Below are 14,747 nucleotides of genomic sequence, written 5' to 3'. Positions count from 1 at the left end.
ATCCTTTCACAGGCTAACCAGTCACACAGGAGCCCAGCAAAAGAACAATAGGGGCCATACTGGACAGATGAGGCCACGGTGTTTAGACGGATTATTTTACATTTCTGGAACTGATTGTTTCTACTCGTTTTACATTTTTTTTAACTTGACACACTATAGCCTGCTCCAGCCTACACAAAGACTTGTGTTTCTGAGTGAAAATCACATTTTAATGAGTTCTCCATTGCATTAGTAACAAAACCACAGCTGAGCTATTTTGTTTTCTGGGTCAGGGAGCGGGCCATTAATATTTTGTTTGGGGGTGAAACACATCAGCCAGGTAGAGTAGCCCCCCTCCGGGGCTTTAGGTATATCAACCACATTGTATGAAGCCATGCCGGTAGTTACGGTGGTAGATGGAGGCAGACGACATCTGTAATCATATAGTAACACTATCAGCTCCCTTTAACTTGAAAACAACACTTTTCTTTCCAAAACACGGCAACAGCCTGCTCTCCGGGAATGTCCCCTCTCCCTTCCTGTAATGATGTAACTTGGAATGGACACATAGAGCCTATTTACAAGCCCCTAACGCCACCAGAGCGTCACTTTTTCTGACACACCGGTGGTGTTGATCTCAACCTCATATTTAAAAAGTGGCGTTAAGCCACTTAACATGGCTTAACGCCACCTTGCAAATATGCCCATGCTGCGGCAAAAGGGTGGGCAATGGCAGTGTTGCAGTGGGCGTTCCGCCGCAACAACCATTACTTTTTGACGCTGCCCCATATTTACAAGGATGGGGTGGTGCCAAAAACTAAGACCTGGGAATATCTGGTCTTAGGATGGTGATAGGAGGAGAAATCATTAATTTCTCCTCGTATTTTGCTCTTTCTATGTGTGTTGCATTCTGTAGCACACCTAGAAAGTGAAAATGGCCTTTAAAGATTGTTTGTCTGCAGGAAGGTGTTCCTTTCTGCACATAAGCAATAACCCCTGCAATGCAGGCACTAGGAAGCATGTTTAGCGCCAGCACTAGGGGAAATTTATATTTTTGTTAATATTAGCATTTAAAAAATGTTGGAGCGCGGCGTTTGCAATTTTGGAGTAACACCACACTGCGCCATTTTATTGAGACATCCCCCATACTATACAAAGCGCATTCAAGTAACAGGTTGTAGCAGAGGTTGCAATTTACTACAAATTCAAAACAAATGATTAGAGAACGATTTTCCATTACCACAAATACCCTTTACCATGCATTGTTTTTACAACACATATACCTTTAACACACATACCTTTGCAACGAATTACGTTGTAAAGGTATGTATGTTAAAGGTATATGTGTGGTACTAGTGGTAAGAATAAACTCTAGAGACTTACCCTTTAGTAGACGATGTGGCAGACTGTTTGGATTCCCGATATCTGACTTTATACATTTAGAAATGGAATAGAAATCTTTAGTTAAGACGTGGTGTATCTTTTTACCCTTTTATTTTTCTGAGTATCTTTTATAATAGTAATGCCCTCATAGCATAAGATTAGGCACCATCTGGTAAGATTTTCCTTTTCTTCACTTTCTAATTTTACATAGGATCGCTTCAGGAATATATGTACCCTTATTTTGACAATAGAATTCACATCATCACATCTTTTGGACAAACATACATTCAAGTTAAGGGCTCTCCCTCCCAGTTAGGATGAAGCACAAATGAGTGAACATAAAGTGATATTGTATGCTAGTCCATTAGCACCCATTAGTACGTGGACAGTAGTCCGCGTACCATTACTAGGCAAAAGTTACAACGCATGCGATGTAACAGCGCGTAGCCTTTAGTATGCAAGTTGTTACATCGTATGCGTTGTTACAACGCATGCGTAGTCGGTGAGGGGGCGTCCACTTTCAGGAAGAGGGTCTGCTGCTGCTTTTCCGGCTGGGTGTTGGTCATGTTCATCTCAGCGCCTGCCCTCGGGACTCCTTATTCTGCCTGCCCACAACGGAAGAAGCGGGAGAAGATTGGAACCAAGCATGGAGGTGAAGAGAGGAACCACGAGGAGAGAGAGGTAAGAGAGGCTGTGTAGAGTCGTGTAGGGGCTGTGTAGGGTTGTGTACTTGTGTTTGTGTAGTGTAGAGTAGTGTCAGGGGTCGTGCAGGGTAGTGTACTTGTGTTTGTGTAGAGTAGTGTTGGGGTCGTGCAGGGTAGTGTTTGGCAGTCGGGTCAGGACTGGGGTAGGGGCAGGGTCATGCTGGGGGTAGTGTTTTAGAGTTTAGGGTAGTGTTCTGATGTTAGTATAGTGTAGGGTACTGTTTTAGGGTTTAGGGTAGTGTTGGGGTGTCGTGCAGGGTAGTGTTTGGGAGTAGGGACAGGACTAGGCCTAGAGGCAGTGTCGTACTGAGGGTAGTGTTTTAGGGTAGAGTTCAGGAGTTAGTGTTGTGTAGGGTAGTGTTTTAGGACTTAGGGTAGTGTCGGGGGTCGTGCAGGGTAGTGTATGGGAATAGGGACAGGACTGTGGCTAGGGGCAGGGTTGTGCTGGGGGTAGTGTTTTAGGGTTTAGGGTAGTGTTGTGGAGTTTGTGTAGTGTAGGGTAGTGCTTTAGGGTCTAGGGTATTGTTGGGGGTCGTGCTGGATAGTGTTTGGGAGTAGGGACAGCACTGGGTCTAGGGTCAGTGTTGTGCAGGGTTTGTGATTTAGGGTAGTGTAGTAGTGTTTTAGTAGTGTAGGGTAGTGTACTTTTTGAGTGTTTTTGTAGTGTTTTTAACTTTTGGATGTGTAGTGTAGTGTATTTGTATGTAGTGTTGTTGTTTTTTTACTAGGCAAGTTTTTAGTTCACATACATTAACACTTTCAATGTAATGGTATGCGCGCTAAAAACGTGCGTAGTAATGGTTATTGCTAAGAAAAAAACACGTAGTAATGGCATGAGAAATAACAAGTCATATTCCTACTAGTCACTGTACACTATAAACTCATTTAGTCACAATGGATTGATAGTTTTTAGTGTCAACACTGTTTAAATCAGCCAAGTTCTGACCAAGCTTGCTGGTTGTTGTATGAACAATTTTATGAAATTTTCATGATATTGTTTCCTGTTTAAGTATCAGATGTTTTTGAAATAATGAAATTGCTAACTTCTTAGTGCAATAATATTGCCTTATTGTGTTCATCATTTGAACTACAATTACATAACCGCAGCATGACTACCGTGATTTTGTAGACAGAGAGAATCTTTTTGTGACTTTTATATGTTTTTAATGTATTGTTCATATTTTATATATCTTTCTGATTAGTTAGAAACAAATGATATAAAGACATTGTCATTTTTTAAATACATAAAATGATTTGTCTTATTGATGAGTGTTGACATCAATTGCTTTGTGTTCACCCTTTATGCATTTGAATCAGTAGTTCTTTAATGGAAGGTTGGTAGACAGAGCGAATCCATTAACATACCTTTATCCGATTAGGCTACACTTACCTGTGCTGTATATCATAGGGGCATCTTATAAATGCCCCCATTAGAACCATAGCCCACCTATAGAACATTTTTGAAAAACTTTTCAAGAAAAAAAACCAAAAACAGCTTTCTAACAAAAAGGGAATATTTTTTGTTCTTGTTGTTGGTGTTAGGCCATACGCTTGGTAAGGTTGGTGAAGGCTATTGTTGTCATTAGAGGAAACTGACCCTTCCACTTCCTCTTTACGATGTTTACTACGCCTCAGAAGAGCTACTTTGTAGTCGTGGAAACATGAGGGGGAATGGGCCTGGGGTGGGGGCTATGGTTTTAGGGCTTTGGGCTGGGGGCGTATTTTTGAAAAGGCATGAGGGCCGGGGGAAATTTGTGCAGGGATCTGCTTTTGGGGGTCAGGGGAGGGGTATTTTTTAAAAGGGCTGAGTGGCAGGAAGGTGGGGGACACGCAGGGGTCTGCTTTTAGGGCTCAGGAAAACCTTTACCACGCATATGCCTTTAACATTCATGCTTTTACAATGAAATGTGTTGTAAAGGCATGAGTGGTAAAGGCATATTTGTTGTAAAAAAATGTGTCGCAAAGGTTATGCACGGTAATGGCTTTTGTGTTGTAACGCATGTGTGGTAAAGGCATGCATTGCAACGCAATGTGCTGTATCCTCATACATCCTAAAAATCAATTACAACTAATGGGGCCCAAAACTGTGGTTCTTACTCAGCATAGCCATGACACAGAATTGCTTGCTGAGCTAAGGAGCGGGAATATAACAGGGCTGAGGGAGGGCATCGTCCTTCTAGACGACTCGCTCAAAGACAGATTAGATTGGTACTGTTCTGGTGTGACTCTGGCTTGGAATCAGCTCTCTTTAACTGATCATTCACATTCTTCATCTGCACCTAAGAACTGTTTCTTTCTTTCGGATCATCCAGGGCCGGACTGGCTACCAGGCATTTTGGCATTCTGCAGAGCTGGGGGCTGATGTCACAGCGGTGGGGGCTAATTTTGTAGATGGAGACCTGCGTGTGCTTCGAAATCAACAATGCAAAACGAATTTCGACCCCATCAACAAAATCAGCCCCCAGCTCTGCAGAATGCCAAAATGCCCGGTAGCCAGTCCGGCCCTGGGATCTTCTACTTCTGTTAGAAAAACATCTGTGCTCCGCTCACACGTGCAAATCATTACCAGTCACCTGTGTTCAGAGTAAAGGGGGTTACAACAGAGGAGAGAACAGAAACGGGCAGATGGGAGACAGAGAGGAGGAAGGGTGAGGAAGGTGCTATATATATATAAAGAGCAGACGGGAGAAAGTAGAGAGGGAAGGTAGCAAGAAAAAAGCAGTAAAAAAGGAAGGAGAAGGAGCCAAGTTAAAAAAAAGTAAATGCGGAGAGAGAATAACTCAGGAAAGGCAGTGAGGCGAGCAATGAAAAGGAGACGAGAAGAGAGAAAAAGAGAGAAGAAAGATTAAGGTTATAACAAGGAAGGTAGAAGGACAGCAAAAGTAAGAAGAAGGGCGTATGGGAAAGGAGGGGCCAGGGGGATACTCACTGAGATGTCGTAGTTGGAGAAAAGGAGGTGAGGGATCAAGACAAAAATGAGCAGGCAGAAGAAAGGAGTACTGCGGGAGAAAATGATGCAAAAAATGTGTGTTGCAAAATACATTCTTTTTCCCAATTGAAAAAAGTGACGAACCTCTCAAACATGCCATGTAGTGGTCGGGGTCTCGCTTCACTTCGCTCTATAACTATGCAAATTTAATGGGTGAAGGGGGGGGGGGGCTGGTATGACAAAGCTTGCAAGAGCTGCTTTTGCTTCCCAGTCTGACCCTGGAGCTTGGAAATTGCAATATTACTTATCTAAACAAACAAAAATAAGAAATTGTAATTGGGCACATGAGGCCAAGTCCTTCTTGCCAAAGCTTTAGCAATGGCACGCGCGCCCAAACCGGCATCTGGCTACGGTGGAGCGGCCTCCCCGCCTGTTTTTTTTGTGTGATTTTTTTTTTTTTGCAGAAATATATAGCACGAACTCGACCCGAAGGTATTGGAGTGCTTTGCATGAACATCGGTTACCTTACACAAGGACATATTCATGTTTTGGTAGGCGCAGGGAGATTAAGTGATTTGTCCAGAATCACAGGATGCTGAGCCGACGCCCGGTTCCCCATCTCCAAAATCGGCTCAGTTCCTAATTGAAGTTTCCCTCGTTTACACCATCAACTTCAAAGTGAAGCCAAGTGTATTGGAGCAGGCAGGCCGACCTTCAGCATGTGCGAGCTGTGCTCAGGCTCGGGGAGCCGACCAGCAGAGGGCGCTGGCGCACTCCCCAGCAGTCTCCGTACTACTTACAACCTAAGAAAAGTGCTGAAGAGGGCGCAACATTTAGTTACACCACAGCGCTATCTCAGCAAAGGCCATCTGCAAGCAGACACCTTAACCTAAACGCTCGTTTTATACTTACAACGGGGGTCTGTGACTTGCCTGCGTCCCCTTATGTGGGAAATTCTCACTCGAGTGAACGGTGTGACATTTTGTACCGTGAAGGTGATATTTGAACGGACGGGTTTCCGCATAATGGAATTATAGGTCTTTTCATGTACCCACTTCTAATGACGTCAAGAGGTCGATAATGTGACAGTTTTTTAGCAGTGTTCCGGGATTATCCAGCAGGTGGCAGGAGACGCAAGCACGTAAATACAGAAAGAATGACATGCTAGCGTACAAGGACGCAATAATGGGTACCCAAAGATTTTGCTACTGTACTCCTCTTGAGTTTCAATAGTCAGCCCGGATTGCTCCTGGTATTTGAGTTTTACGACAGAAGCATCTCAAGAGTAAATGACACACACTCTAGCAAACTCTCGGGCCTATATTGCCAAACATAATACCAATTTTAATCCCACTGCCTATTTACAATCTCTTTTTCCTCTTTCTCAGTGGGCCTGATTCACAAAGGTAAACTTACACATTTTTGTAAAGTTGCTTTTTTTTGGGGGATTCACAAATTTCGAGTTTAATTTTCCTAATAGTAATTTTACAATTAACGGTAACTCCACAGTCAGGCGGAAAACTTCACACATAAAAAGATAAGACAAGTCTATCTTTTTTTGTGTGGAGATTCTACAATCAGTGTGAAGTCTACAGTCGTAAAATTATTATTTGTAAAATTAAATGCATAGTTTGTGAATACCAATAAATAGTAAATGTACACAAAATTTTAAAAGTATCTTTATTAATAGGGCGCACACACACACACATGATTATAGAGCATGCTAGTCAAGACTTACCCCCAGATGCATCAAAGTTATGTTTTACGAGTCCTTAATAGCGAATTTTAAGGAATCGCTATTAAAGACTCGCAAAATGGATGCATGTAGGAATCGCAATATTATTTGCGATTTCTACTGATTCCTTATTTGCGATTCGCTAATTGCTAATCGCAAATAAGGAATGCTTTCCATTCATTCCTATGGGCCCATAGGAATGAACGGGTAGTCATTCCTTATTTGCGATTCACAATTAGCGAATCGCAAAAGTGCCGCAATTTCAAGGGTACCAGGGTGCCCAAAGGACACCCTGTTGCACCCCTGAAATGGTAATGTTCACTGGTGTTGCGCACTCACATGTCCCAAGGACATGTGTGTGTGTGTGTTACATACAACTTAGAAAAATGCACTAAAGTGCATATTTCTATTTTTTTGCTATTTACCACGTAGTTTGACTTTGCGGTAAATAGCGGCCACAGATTGCGAATTCGCAATCTTGGAATGGTTCATGCATTGCATTTAAGGAATCGCAAATTGCGGTTCCTTAAACGCAATCGCAATTTGAGAACTCGCAATTATTTGCAAATTCTTAAATTGCGAGTGCATGAACCCTTGATGCATCTCAAATGCCATTTTTGCGGGTGCAAACGGACGAATTTTGCGATTCGCACCGTTTGCGCTCGCAAAAATGCTTGATGCATCTACCTCTTAGTGAGCTCAGTGGGTATCATAGAGTAGAACCCAAGCAAACCCGCAGCCAGTAGTAAATGCTTGTGGGGTATGGCCCCCATTAAAACAAAAGCAAGTGCCAATTTCAGCATAGCAAATAACTGGAAGGAACTGACCCATTACCCCACTGCCTGTCTGCTCTGTATAATATGCACTGTCTGAGCTAATCTTAAAAACACTCGGCTGCTTTTCTACAGGCTGAGAGATTTACTATTATACTACAGTCTGTGCTGGTACATTTCTTTGAGATGAAGATAACTGAAATGCAGTTTTCAATCTTACAAGAACAAGGGTTTGGTGGCCTTTGCATCGCCTAATATATACCAATGGTAACACCTAGTACCGGCTGTTGCAATTTGCTGGCGGCTATGGTATTGATTGTGTTGATGCCCATATCCCTGTCTCTGTGGTTCTTTCAGTGCCAGCCGTAGTCCTATGTTTGTGGTGTTGTTTATCCCTGTGTCAGTGTCTGGTGTCAGCATTCTAGCTCTATGTCAGTTTTCCCATGTAAGAACTCCTTTGTTACTTTTCTCAAGTCCATCTATGCTGGCAAGATGGAGCCCTGAGCTAAATAAACCATTTGCTACATAAATATGCAGAGATGTGCAGTCAATGCATGTAAATCCCGGCACGGCCCACTCAGCCTTCCATCATTCCGAGGTCTCCACATTGAGAACCATTACATTGGATACTAGAGACATCTCTTTTTTAGAGCTCTTAGAAATGGCAGAAGTGCAGTATAAAGAGCTTTGTAAAAACAAGTATTTTTTTTTAAATAAAAGCAAATTATTCCTCCTGAATACCAATATATCATCAAAGGTAAGCATACATAGGGCAGCATAAATTTACTATACACCCCCTCTCACTTTTGGAGGATGTGCTAAATCCAGTGGGTGGTATTCTCTTAGCAATAGACATAATAGGATGAAGGAATTGACTCCTCTGAGTCTCCCTGATTTTGTGCTTCTTCCATAAAAACCCATGTTTTTCTGTTGCCCCACAGATCAACATGTCTATGGTTGACGCGACTGACTGAATCCAACACTGAGCCAGTTGCCGATTACCCCACCCGCATGTCGCTTCTCTAGACCATTCAGATTAAGTGGCAATAGCTACTCGAACTGAAAACACAATCACCGGGGAAGAGCTTCGGAAACAGGTCTCATCTTTTCATTAGTGTGTGGGAGGTGGAATTGTGAGCTGCAACCATAGTGCCATGAATAATGCAGCGCTTTCCTGCACGCAGCCATGAGTTCAGAGACAGCCTTATCCTGGTTGGGACCTGTAAAATTCAATGGAATGGGAAATTGAGATTGAAATCAACAGAAAGGAGTCCCAAGGTCATTGGCAATGTCGTTCACAAGGCAGAAGTACATCTGATCCTTAACACCAGGCGTGTGTTGATTCTGGCACTGGGTGTCGGCACAGACTTTGTCCAGATGGTGCCGGCTCTTCACGGTAAATCTCTCTTCTGTTTCCTCATTCAAAACAGAAATGGTACCTGAAGTGCATGGAATCCCTCAATTTCCTCACTTTTTATGTGATTTTGTTCTACTGATTGAAAGTGGACTTTCCTTTCTTCCCCTTTCATTTACCTTTATCTTGACTGATGCAAAAACGATAATTGAAGACGATAATCTGCAACACTTTTGTCTTTCATGATTCCCCGATCAATGCTCTAGCACTTCACTCAACAGAACAGGCAAGGACTCTTCCTTACTCTCCAAATCCTTAACCACCATATTTTGCCTCACCATGAGCGGCCCGGTGGGACAGCAGAACAGTCATTACTTTTAACATCCCCACCTCCACTGACCTACCAGCAAATGCATTCCCTCTGATGGTTATTCTACATTCCTTATCATATAGCTCAGTTCTTTGATTATATTTCAGTTTATCTTGTGTGCTCACTAAATTGACACAGAAGCATCTTAACATGGAAGATGTGCTACATGTTCCCACCTCCACACCTGTGTCTCATCATTCTGAGAAACCACTCTCCCAACTATACAAGGAGCACAAATCAAAACATTATGGGTGGGAATGCGTAGGAACAATGAAAATCCAAGAAAGGCACTCAAAACACGCACCATGCCCACCTTAAATGGAAAAAGATGCGTAACGTGGACGTGAGCTGGTTTCCCTCACAATTCTATCATTAAGGCTCCCACCTTTCTGTTCTTACTGATTTTTACCGATAAACACAGCCAGAAAGTCGCAACCTATTGCTCTATGTGTTTTTATTTTTAAGTCTGGATAACAAAGAAAATATAAATAATAAAATACTAATGGACAACGCACCCCAGTGAAGGTTAAACTGCTGCGCAAGTGCAATTGTTAAATAGATATGGAAATACAATTGTTGCAGGTTATGTTTTTTCAAAAAAACTAAAATAAATAGGATAACCGAATCCAATGTGCAAAAAACAAATATGAATAAATACAGATGCAAATATACATATATATATTTTTTTAAAACAGGAAGCCCGCTCTATAATACGCAATCAAGGTGCCCCTGCGCCTAATCTACCCAGAAGAAAGCCCGCAGCACATGGCACAGTAGACATCACGTGATCAGCAGCACAGTACACTGCGCTCGGAAAATAAACCACTTCTTGAACATTGTTGCATAGAGCTAAACCAGACCTTAACCGGGCATCAGACCTCTGTATAGGATGAATAAAGAACATGAAGACAATCAGACAAGGTACAAAGTAATGCATGAGCAATGCAATTTGAAGACCAACCAACACTCTCTACTACTGAATTTTCCAAGTGATTTAAAAATATTAGTAAATGTACGATTGCACAGAAATGCGTTAGAGGTCATTGGAAAATGGAAGCCGCGTGGTCAGCGGAGATGACACCAAAGGAAGAAAAGATATCTCAAAGTGGGGTAGATAATTTGGGCACAGGTATTAGGGCGTTGCAAAGAATTGTGGTTTGGAGATCACGCAGCACGGGACAGCTCTTCTCGGTACTAGATAAATGTGTCCAGTACTGAAGGCAAGCCATCCCATGCCGGGTTAACGCAAGTCCAGCACAATCCAGTGGCAAACTGAGAGGTGAACTCAAAGATAGCACTTTGTTGACCGTCCCCAGGAGCTCACTTTAACAGTACAATGATTGGAAATAATGAATGGAAATTGAGTTTCACTACCTGTCCGCTCCAGGTTCACCGGGGGATTCACTTATAGTTACTGGTTCACTGCATTCGGTCTTGTGTTTGCATCCATGCTGTGACTTCCCTTCCCTTGTGTCTTCCGGGTGCTAAAGAAAAAACAAAACACAAGACTAAGTTTGTTAGCAGAGCACTTCCAGGGCTACCCACCCCGCAGTCTGTGTCAATCTGCCAACTCTCAGTGGAGGGGACTTTCTTAAACAAGAAGTTTCATGACAGGTGAGTTTGGGGACAGAAGGGGCATCACATTTCCTGGTTTCCTTTCATTCCTGTGGGTTTGCTGCACCCCATGATCTACGTCGTGCAAGCAAGTTCTCTCTTACAATTCTATACAGGCATTATGCTTTCTTCCACTTCTCGTTTAATTCTTATTGGAAGTCTGTGAAATTTTCCTATTACTCAATAACTGTCTCAATTTGTTGTCCACCTTCATCTAACTAGTTATGTCCCTTCAGTGTGTAATTTGTAAAAAAAATAAAATAAATGCCATTGTTGGGATCCAAATACTTTCTAAGGTGTCCCTCCCCAGTGCTACAAGATGCCAGAGTCACCAAACGCGGAGGCTGCATAAGCTTGATTCCACCTCAGACCTATCTCTTACAATACCACACACTTCCTTTCTCTGTCTCACTCCTGCTGCTTTTTTTAATGAATACTTTATCCCTTTTCTAGCTTTTTCCTTCATGCTTAGGGACAAAGTCTAATAATGAAAAATCAGTCCTGGTCAACAAAAGTGAGTGTTGGTTTCTGCTACCTGCAGCCACTGTCACAAATTAGGCAGTGTATCGTTTATTCCCTACATTTCACTCTCCCTTTTATACATCTTCCCCTTGGACCCCCCCCCCCCCCGCTGTCTGGTTTAGAGCACACGGAATTTCCTGAGCTCTTTGTTCTGCATTTATTTTCATCTCCTTTATGAATCAAGCTTTTCTGAACAATTTTAAAGAATGTCCGCAGGATGTGGCTTTCAATCTCAGTATTTGCATATCATTTTGTGTTGACTTCCAAAACTGAATACTAGAGCTACAGCTTTACCTGAAGAAGAGTCCTCATCACATACACGCACATACTACATGCCCAACTGGCCATGGGAGCTGTTTCTGCTCGTCACCCCCCAAGGACTAAGACATAGTTGACTTCCCACAATCATCCCTCACCTTCCCTCTACCACTAAGCACACCAATTTCTATTTCAGTGCTGATCTCTGCTTCGAAGGGAATTTGCTCAGCGTGACAGCATAAAAAGCGGCTTAAAACATCCCCTGACCACTCTCGACCTCCTCGGGTCTTAGCACCCTGAAAACCCAGAAGCAGCTCTAAAGTTGTTTGAGGAAAAACAGCACCGATCCCCCCCCCCCCCCCCCCCCACCACCACCAGTGACCCTATTTGCCAGGCAGATGGCCTGCGCCTGATGACATCCACTGATGATGTCAGACATAGCAGGGTTGGGGAAAAAGCTGCTCAGTGCAATCATGAACTGCATGGAGCTGGCATTGATGAGTGGATAATGAATTGTTCATTTATTTTAAGTGACTCGAGTTCTCTCGATTATAGGCAGCAGAGTTTTGCCAAAGAACAACAATATTTCTGTCTACTGGAGCCAACTTTAGCTCGCCTAAGGCCCATGTTGACCGATTGGTCTGCTGCCGGTTCTTAGATCAGCTGAGAGCAAATAATCTCCCCATAGTTTTTTGTACTCAAAAAAACTGAAACCCGACTACGTGTCACAACAATGTGAGGTTATGCATGATCTATGCCTGCCTGCTGCTGCACTCCCTTCCTCCAGCCTGGCATCAGTACTCATTTGATGAGTGGTGAGGCACTGACGGCACAGACAAATTGAAAGCGATCGCAAAAAGACCACCAAGGCTATTGAGTCTATCTCTTATCTTACTTACCGTAGAACTTAAGAGTTCGGGGGATGCAGGATGTCCACCAAAAAAGTGGCGAGAGGCCTGTAGACCATATTTAGAGTGCCATATACATCAATGCACTCATATTATAAGCATTTCGAGCACTTTATTTCCTCGCTATGCAGAAGTTTCTATGCTGCTAAACATGGCGGCCTACTCCTTTATGCATGTACCATAGCAGCCAAGTACATCAGCACAGTCTTGTGAGTAGTGGGCTTCCATAGCCAGAACCCCACTCGTGACTAAGCACTTTATGTTTCTGTTTGCACTTAACTCAATGCTGCTATGCTCTTTCTTTCTCTTTTGGCCACAGATTTTAACCTTGCACCTAAGTACTTCATTTTTTAATGAGCCCTTTGGCACATGTTCACCTATATCTTGATTGTGGTCTCCTGATTTGATGTATTAGTGTTTTATTAATTAAATACTGCAAAGTTTTTTTATATGGTAAAGATTTTAATTAATCATACAATAAAATATAATTCATTGACCTAAGTTGCTCACTTTAGGTGGGGCGTCTGTCCGGTTGTAAGTCCTGTATCTGTAAGCTCTAAATAGGGCCCCTAGTCTGTAGCTTCACTGTGGCTGCCCCTAAATATTCTTACCCTTAAATGTGGCACAAAAGAAGAAAATTCTGCAATTAAAAATGCAAATGCACCTTCAATGCAGTATAGATTGCAACAAGTCAATACAGGCAAGGCGTTGTCACTCAGTAATAATTAACCCTTAACAGACATGTAGTGTTGACATAAGTTTGCACGTGCCAATCTCTTTCAGCTCCACAGTGAAGCTATCTCTGTTCAAACAGAGAAGTGTGCAACTGTCACAGTTTGGCCAGTGCTGAAATAACACAGCACAGAGTGGAACTTCTGAGACTTGGTGCTGTTAAGAACAACATTATTTACGTTTTGAAATAGGGCTTTTCGTTAGCATACATCTTAGCACAAACAAGTTCAGAGACATCTGAACCTGGTGCAAAAACAGCGTAACATACACAAACAAATACACTTTATTGGATAAATAAAATATATGCATAGCAATCACTAAGAAAAGCAATTAAGTCAAATGTGAAACTAAAAAGTTGGCTTTTATTTTCTACCCCAAATAAAAACAATCAGGAATGCATTTGACTTCTGAAGGTAGTCAGTTCAGAAAAAAGTCGCAGTTTTAAAAAATGACAGAGGAAAAGTATATTAAAAAAAAAACAGAGTTCTAAAATAAAAAGAAACTCCTTGCAACTGCTAAAATAATTACTTTTGCCACACTTCTCAGAAGTGCAGTTTTAAAAGCTCAACCACCAATATTAATTAATGACCGGGCATCCATGAGCTACAGCAACGATCACACGTTTTATGTGCATATCTGTTGATCCCTGCATGCTAATGGGCCCCATGCAAGTGAAATATCCGGGCTAAAAACAGGATGGGGCGAGGTGAGAGGTTGGAGAATTAGATGCAGAATTACCCATTACCCCAGTCATTTTTCATAACTAAGGGAACCTTAAGGGTGCAAGTTGTAATTGGCTTGCATCTCCACACTCAACAGAGTTGCCCGTACCCCATATCAGTAACTGCTGGGGTTACGGGTACTGCCAGTATTGGTAATTCCGGGGAGGGCAGTGTTACCAGCTGAATTTCCAACACATTTGTAATGCGGCCTAAGAGGTTTGGGAACTAACAGCTAGATTCATCAATGTCCCGATTTGCGAGTCCTTAATAGCGATTATTAAGGAATCGCTATTAAGGACTTGCAAATCGGGAATCATGTAGAAAGCTCAAAATAAATTGCGATTCCTACAGCCTCCTTATTTGCCATTTGCAAATTGCTAATCGCAAATAAGGAATAACTCCCCATTCATTCCTATGGGCCTAAGGCCCATAGGAATGAATGGGGAGTATTCCTTATTTGCGATTAGCAATTTGCGAATTGCAAATAAGGATGCGATTTCAAGGGTGCCAAGGGTGTTCAAAGGACACCCTGTCGCACCCCTGAAATGTCAATGTAGACTGATGTTGCGCACACACATGTCCAAAGGACATGTGTGTGTGTAACATCCAACTTAGAAAATTGCACTAAAGTGCATTTTTCTAAGTATTCGCTATTTACCACGAAGTCTGACTTTGCGGTAAATAGCGGCCAAAAATAGCGAATTCGCAATTTAGAAATGGTTAATAAATTGCATTTAAGGAATCTCAAATTGAGATTCCTTAAA

General features: G+C 42.4%; 1 protein-coding gene across 4 annotated transcripts in view; it reads right to left on the bottom strand.

Annotated features, from left to right (window-relative positions):
- ATXN1 (ataxin 1) overlaps positions 1–14,747 on the bottom strand; it is a 1,146,771-nt gene that overhangs the window by 247,963 nt on the left and 884,061 nt on the right. For all 4 annotated transcript variants that reach the window (XM_086965153.1, XM_086965155.1, XM_086965154.1 and 1 more), the window contains one exon: positions 10,602–10,711. The gene's annotated coding sequence lies outside the window, so the exon portion shown is untranslated. The remainder of the gene's footprint in view (positions 1–10,601; positions 10,712–14,747) is intronic.

Source organism: Lissotriton vulgaris, chromosome 4_1, assembly GCF_964263255.1.
Source record: "Lissotriton vulgaris chromosome 4_1, aLisVul1.2, whole genome shotgun sequence".
Taxonomy (NCBI): domain Eukaryota; kingdom Metazoa; phylum Chordata; class Amphibia; order Caudata; family Salamandridae; genus Lissotriton; species Lissotriton vulgaris.
The sequence above is the reverse complement of the archived record's forward strand: the minus strand, read 5'-3'. Positions and strand labels throughout refer to the sequence as shown.